Genomic DNA, 7,889 nt, shown 5'->3' on the forward strand with positions numbered 1-7,889 from the left:
TTCCATTCACAGCTGATGTGGCAAATGGGTGGCTGAAATTGCACAGAAAATTGGCTAGCTGTTGAATACGCGATACGTGACCATGAGCATGGCTCTGAACTACCGGTGGCATGACGCACAATGCCCAGGATGATGCTGAACATGTCTAGTTGCACGTGTCTTTCCATTACAGATGTAATGCTGCTGTATAGGATTGTCATTTACTTTCACCTTTGTATTTTCTTTATTTCTTAGAAATGTATTGATATGAATCACATTTCATACATTTTACTCAGTCCAAGAGAAATGTCTCCTGTCTACTCTCAAAAAGGGGACACCACCAGGCTTAGACACTAATTTGTATACAAGTCACAGTACAATTGATAGCCTTTAAATGTGACCGCAGTGCATTAGTAGCTTTGTGCAATTTAACAACATCAGAGAATACTCAACTGACAGTAGTAAGTCATAAAATTACCTCATCTTCTGCTTGTTTGTGTTTATGTGCCTACTCTCATTTGTGTGTGTGTCAGTATAGGATTTCAGGCTGAAACCATTTTTGTCAGAATAAGGAAAATGTCAGCATGCATGTCTTGCTGAGCGTGAAGTGAGATAATGTGATGTGATGTGTTTGAGGCTACATTAATGTGTGTGTGTGTGTGTGTGTGTGTGTGTGTGTGTGTGTGTGTGTGTGTGTGTGTGTGTGTGTGTGTGTGTAAGTGAAAGAGAGAGAGAGAGAGACGAGAAAGAAAGAGAGAGAGAGAGTCAAGGTGTGACACATTGATATCCAGTCAGGAACCCATGAGACTAAAGATGCCTTCAGTGGTGCTGGCCGTCATGACTGAGGCCTGCTCCGTGTGTGTGTGTGTGTGTGTGTGTGTGTGTGTGTGTGTGTGTGTGTGTGTGTGTGTGTGTGTGTGTGGTCAGTTTGCTCGCCCCTGTGTGTGTGTGTGTGTGGTCGGTTCGCACATGCCCCGTGGCTGGGCATAAAATCCACTTTCACTCCAGTGAGCCTGGCGTGACAACAGGTATTAGGATACGATTTGCCACCAAGCTTAATGGAGCTCAAATGCGCTGGCCCTGAGCAAGTCCCCTGCCTGTCTCTCCCTTCACGTCAGGAGAGGATGGAGGGGGGGGTGTAGCGCGGTATCACTGACCTGGCACAACACTGGGAGCACCGCGGGGCAGCGGGTTAATGGCAGGCCACTCTTCCTCACTCTCACACACAGAGAGGGACACACATACAGAGAGAGAGAGAGAGAGAGAGAGGAGCACACAGACATTTTTTCTGCTCGGTAAAAGAAGCAAAAGCAATTCTGATTCAAATGTATTTTTAAACAAAAGTGATGCAAACTTGTAATAAATAATTTAAATGAGCCATATGTTAAAGAAACCAAAGACCGCAATGTACTATTTCAATCTACTTGGCTTTTTAGATGCACTGTACAGCAAATAAATGCAAATTAAGACTTTTGCAGAGAGTTTTGCAGAATTCCTCAACTGAGCGACCTTAGCCTACAGTAGGTTTACAGTAACCTAGACTACAAAGAATAAAGCAAAAAAAAGCTCTGGAAATATAAAGCTATAATTCTTCAGACTATATCGTGTCTCATTATCAAAATAGAAAGCACTTTGAGTGTAAATAGCATTTACCATGTTTGATTGCTGGGCCAGATCTACCTCTGAGATAAGCTGTGAGATACACAACGGTGAAAAGGAATCAGACCAAAAAGCATACAGTGATATACAAAGGTAACATACATAGACAGGCAGATGGAAGGTGTCAGGAAGTCAGACAGGATGGGATCTCGTGCGAGGTTCTGTCCATATTTGGTTTTAATCTTTCCCATATTGAGCCCAGGCCACAGAGTCAAGCGCCCCTCATTTTAGAGAGATTATGAGCAAGATTACGCTGCAAAACGCTGGCCTCCACATCCACTTAGACCAATCCTGTCATTCCGACAATCATTTTCAATGAAGGGCCATGAGAGAAGAGAATGTGTGTGTTGGTGTGTGAGTGTGTGTTTGTGTGTGCCCGTATGTGTGTGTGTGTGTGTGTGTGTGTGTGTGTGTGTGTGTGTGTGTGTGTGTGTGTGTGTGTGTGTGTATGCATGTGTGTGTGTATGTGTTTGATATACATCTGGAGAAACTGGAACACTAACACCAGTGGAATGTTCAACTCATACACAAGCAGAGCCATCAGACAAGATGGGGTAGGAGGAGTGGGGGTGGGGGGGGCAGATAGAGAGGTAGAGAAAGTTAAGGGCTGCATCACTACGTTGTAATAAGGATGACAAAGATGGAGGGGACGGCCTCATTGACTTGACAAGTTGGAGGGTGGGGGTCAGGGGTGGGCGCCGCATCATAGCAAGGCAGTCTGAGAGCCGTCGGAGGGGGCACTGTCAGTGTGTGCTGGCGCACACATGTGCGGGTTGTTGAGCCACTTGGATCCCTCATGGACTGGTGTGTGAGTCATTAGCCCCTGCAACCCTCGCGGGCCGTTTGCCCAAGAAGCTAAAGGTTAACAGCTGTCCCTGCTGTCAATCTGTTTCCTGCTCTCTTTGTTATTGTGTTATTGTGTGTGTGTGTGTGTGTGTGTGTGTGTGTGTGTGTGTGTGTGTGTGTGTGTGTGTGTGTGTGTGTGTCTGGGTTTGGGATGGGGGAAGCACATAATTTCTCTGTCTTTTCAAACTATTTGAATGTTATTTTTTCAGTTAACGTCTTTGGGGAAATGGCAGTTACTCACGCCACACCCCAGCAGGCCTTGTGTCCTCATTTTCGCATCCCATTCTTTACCTAATTTAGGCCTAATGTTCCGTCCAATACGTCCCTGACATGAGGCTCAAAGGAAAGAGATGAGAGTTCATGTCTGGCACACACAGCACACGCATCCATGCAGATGGACCTAGCTGACAGGCAAAAACTTGGACACTCCATCCTACCCCACCTCCCATTCCTCTTTTCCAGATCCTAAGGGTGTGTTTGTCTTGGACCCCGTCCCAATTAAACCCAAGGGGGTTGAAAACCATCTTTTCGGGCCCCCCTCTCGGCTTTCACATAAGTGATCTCCCCTCATCTCCCGGCTCGAGACCTGCCAAGACATTAGAAGGAGTCTGTTCTGCGAGTGGTTTAATGTCTTCCTGGAGGGACCCTTAATGTTAGTTTGCGGGTAAGAGAATAAAAGAAACAAGAGAAGTACAGAAGAAAAAGACAGATTGATAGTTTCAAAAGAGCTCCGCAGCTCCTCTGTCAAATGGAAGTCTGCTGTCGCCACCGTTGTGCTCGCTCGTTGCTGTGGCGTCTTGTGGCTAAAAACTGCTACGGTCGGCTCTTCTTTTGTTGGGCAGAAAAGAAATGATATGCTGTCATTTTAAGAGGGAATACAAAGCAGGACTATTAAAGGAATGGGTGATTAAACATGAAAAGATCGGAGTTGTTCTCTGTCTTTTAATAAATAAATAAATCCCGAAAGAGGATTCCCCCTGCCTTGTCAGTCGCCTGCGAGTGTCAGGCTTTATTATTAGCTTTAAAAAGATATTGCCGCCTAGTCGCACGTCGAGTCTGATGAATGGTCATCGCAAAATTATGCCTTAAGTCTTGTGAAATTGCTTGTCGTCGACTTTTTTTTTTCTGTATCAGGCATTTGATGTGTTGAATTCAGGTCATTTTTGTGAGCCGTATTCAAGCATGAACTTCAATTTGCTTTTCATAAAGGGATTATGGCAGCAGTTGTGTTTCCCTCCCTTCCTACACAAACCTTTTCCTTATGAAGCACAATTGCATTTTGATTTCCTCAGCATCCACGGAGGGCCTCCAGACGCCATTCTCTCTTTCGATTGCTCTCTTTATGTCTTTTCTCCCACAATTTCTCTCTCTCTCTCTCTTTCTCTCACTCGCTCAATTTCTCCCACCCTTCCCCTTTTTCTCTCTTGACGTATGTAATGCTGCCCATTCACAGTAATAGTGGAGGTTAGAGACTGCAATGATTACTGATAAGGCAGCCAGTGAAGCACAGGCCAGTGGGTTGAGGGGAAGAAAAATAGGTTCACTAGCCTGCCACATATTCACCAACCAGACTGTTGCACATCACTCATCATCATCATTCTTGAGACACACAGGTACACCAGATTAGTCTGAACCAGACACACTGTTAAGGGCCCTTCACACCAGGAATGGTAACTATAAAGATATCTAACACTCTAACTATATTGATTGGCTGTCAGCTTTTTATCAATCTCAAAATCACTCTGAAAGTGATCTCTGACGACATTGTTCATCATGTTTTTATTGTTGTAGTATATATGTGAACATCGTAATTCATATTAGCTAGAATGAGACTTTTGTGCCGTTATCGTTATATAGCAGACCAGTCTAGGCAGCTACCAGACACAACGTAAACTAGACTAGCTTTTAACTAGACACAGCAAATACTAGCCTTGACCAGACACACTGTTGCACCAGGCTAGCATAGAACCACTTCAGGCTACACACATCTGTCACCCTCACATATAATTTCCTTCTGGACTTCTTTGTGTCCAAACTAATAGGTTACCTCAGGAAGAGCGCATTCTCAGTGACTTCAATTGGGGAAACTGACGTTTGAAAGGGCTGCGGGGTTAGCTGGTATGCAGGGGGCTCCTCAGGGGTTAACTCGTGCCGTTGTGCAGGTTCACTCTGCACTTTAACACGCTGGGCCAGAGGTTCCGGCTGCTCTGGAGTGGAGCGGCGCCATTGGGTGCATCTGCCATTGGCGGCGGTGACAGTGGCGGCGGCCCCCAGCGCAGGGGCGACGTGCTAACGAGCTGGAGGGCTCGTCACAGAGTGGTGATCACTGACACAGCACAGCACACGCCAGGTCTGGGTCTTGACCCCCACAAGTCACAGCTGCAGAGGATGTTAGGAGAGCAAGAGAGAGAGAGAGAGAGAGAGAGAGAGAAGGAGAGAGAGGAGAGGAAAGAGAGAGGAGGGAGGAGGGAGGGAAAGAGAGAAAGAGGGAGGGAGGAGGCAGAGAGAGAGAGAGAGAGCCCTGTCTATCTGACCTGTCACCTGGTCATCTGAGAGTCATCATTTAAAGTGAGGGCCACATGGTCATTCCTCTGAAGCCTCAGCTTTAATCTCTCTCTCTCTCTCTCTCTCTCTGTCTCTCCCCAGCCCCTGCCTGTCCATCTGTGCGTTTCCAGGTAAATACTGACAGGTGTGAGTGCAGCCTTATTACCCTCCCCCAGCCCCCGTGATTGGCCTGTCTTTACCTCATGTCAGAATAATGACAGGCCCTGGATATAATTATGTCTGATGAATCGTCTGCATTGTGCCCCAAAGTCATCTGCCTCATTACTGTTTGTTTTAACCCCAAGGAACACATCCTCTCTCTCTCTCTCTCTCTCTCTCTCTCTGTCTCTCACCCCCCCTCTCTCTCTCTCCCGCACACACACACACACACACACACACACACACACACACACACACACACACACACACACACACCATTTCTCAATTCAATGTTTGCTTTACCGCTCATTGGCCTTAATTGAACCTGTCAGAGTTGTCGATCACAGGCCTTTGCTTTTCCATCAGCGGCGTGGTGCCGGGGGGAGCCATGGGGGGAGCCGTGGGGGAGCTGGGGGAGCGGTGCAGGGCTGTCAGGGCAGAGCAGGGCAGGGCAGAGCGGCCTGGAGCACCAGCAGAGGTGTGAGGGAGAGAGGAGAGGCAGAGCATTGTTATTATTTGTTTGTTTTCCCCAGGTTTGCGGGCGGAAGGATTTATACTGTGAGCCACAGGCTAGATGTGATTTACTGTTTTTTCCTCCCTACATCTTGCTCTGTTTTCTCTCTCTCTCTTTCTCTCTCCATCTCTCTCTCTCTCTCTATCTCTCTCCCTCTCCCTCTCTCTTTCCTGCTGCCTCCTCAGTGGCCTCATCTGGGTCTGTGACTGACAAACATGCTGGCGAGTCAACCCTAATGCCACTTAATCTGGGGTGTCTCATGAATCATAATTCTCTTCCTCCCTCTCCCTCTCTCTCTTTCTCTCTCTCTCTGTCTCCCTTCCTCCACCCCAAGCCCCCCCCACCGACTTTTCCCTCTCTTTATCCATATCTCCACCATCTTTTCCTTTCTCTCTATCTTTCTCTCTCTCCTCTTTTCTCCTTGGTGTATCACAGCTATTCCAGGTGTTGGTACTGCTGCTGAAGGAACAGGCAAAGCAAATCTGGCTATCACGGGGAGAACTGAATGAATTTCTGAATCAGCCTGGAGGTTTTTGGGGTTGAATTTATTCTTCATCACACTACAGTCCGGCTTTCTCTTTCTTCATAGCCTTCGCCGATATGCTTGATTGACTTACAGGTGTTTCCTATTTAAAGGCCCTTGAAGCATTTGTAGGTCAGCAATCACATTTATTAGTTCTGTCTTGCACGTGTTCGTTGATGATGAACATGTCCAGATGTTTGCGGAGTTGGATGACAAAAGCAGAGCTTGGTCACTTCACATTTCATGCGTTTGGTAAGCAGAGACAAATAAACTGTCAGGGTGCAGAAAAAAGGTGTCTATATCAGATTATACCCTATGCCTTGACCCCCCCCCACTTTTCCCTCTCTCTCACACACACAGTATCACTCTATCTCTTCCGCTGCCTCTCTTGTCAGTCATACCTCATTTAACCATTCCTTACATACTGGCTCAAAGCTTTCTCTGATCACAGTGTGTGGACTTAATGCTCTCGTCTGGTTTGAATTTTCCATTCAGCCAGAGGGAAGAAATATATAAATATATACAGTATGTATTTTTTCTGAACAGTGTGACACCAACCTCCGGCTCATGGACACGCTCAGGCCGGATCTTAAGCCTTCATCTCAGAGCCCCCTCAGACCTCCTAAAGGCGAGAGTCTGGAGCTTGTACCGTCATGTTGACTCGCATACAGGCTCTGCTGCATCGCACACGTGTGTGTGTGTGTGTGTGCTACACACCCCTCTATAGTAAGTGAAAGGTGCCTGGGTCTGCAATGTTTGTTTCGATTGTTGCGACTGCCCTGTCAAATCTGTTGTGTGTTGCTGTGCATGCATGAAGAGGGTAGTGTGTGTGTGTGTGTGTGTGTGTGTGTGTGTGTGTGTGTGTGTGTGTGTGTTTGTGTGTTTGTGTGTGTGTGTGTGTGTGTGTGTGTGTGTGTGTGTGTGTGTGTGTGTGTGTGTGTGTGTGGAGACTACTTACAAACATGTCCTCTTTTGATGTTTGTATGACCATTACAAACTGCTACAAACTGATAATCTGCGGTGGTAATAATCCTCTGGCCACCTCCTAAAAGGAACATGAGGCCATATCTGCCCACCATATAACCACCCATCACACCTTCCCATTCCGCAGACTGGCATCAGGGCAGGTGTTGGATGGGACTCCACTAAAGAGCCATTTTATTTTAATATTTCATTTCACAAATTTACATTAAAATCTCCTCCCTCCCCTCTCAAAAAGTATATCAGAAGTGGAAAAATAAATGTGTTATAGAAGAACATGAAACAAAGCCCGCCTGGGAGAGAAATGACATTGACGAGACCAGTGCTGTTCTAAAAGTGCTCTGAGCGCTGCGGAAAAAAACAGTCAGTGCAACGTTTTTTTTTCTGCGGAGGGCGCTGAGCGCTGGGAACGCTGAACTTCATAGGATTTGTATAGAAAATAACCGCCGTTGTGATGGGTGGACACAGGGCTTACAGTTCAGCTCACCGCAGATTCCTGTGATATTGGGAGCCTCTGCTATTCAAGAGAACAACAAGAACTGTGTAGAGAGAGAGAGACTTTACCGTGCAGGGCTTCTGGTCAGAGACGTTCTAATGAGGATACACAGCACTCAAAGAATCTCCCATAAAAATGTATGGGGTTAGTTTGTAATACACATAGATATTAGATAACTAGATACCGCA

General features: G+C 46.5%; 1 pseudogene; it reads right to left on the minus strand.

Annotated features, from left to right (window-relative positions):
- The window catches only part of LOC125305790, a 35,062-nt pseudogene extending 28,155 nt beyond the window's left edge, over positions 1–6,907 (minus strand).
- Positions 6,908–7,889: the final 982 nt, after the last annotated feature.

Source organism: Alosa alosa, chromosome 13 (genome assembly GCF_017589495.1).
Source record: "Alosa alosa isolate M-15738 ecotype Scorff River chromosome 13, AALO_Geno_1.1, whole genome shotgun sequence".
Classification (NCBI taxonomy): Eukaryota; Metazoa; Chordata; class Actinopteri; order Clupeiformes; family Clupeidae; genus Alosa; species Alosa alosa.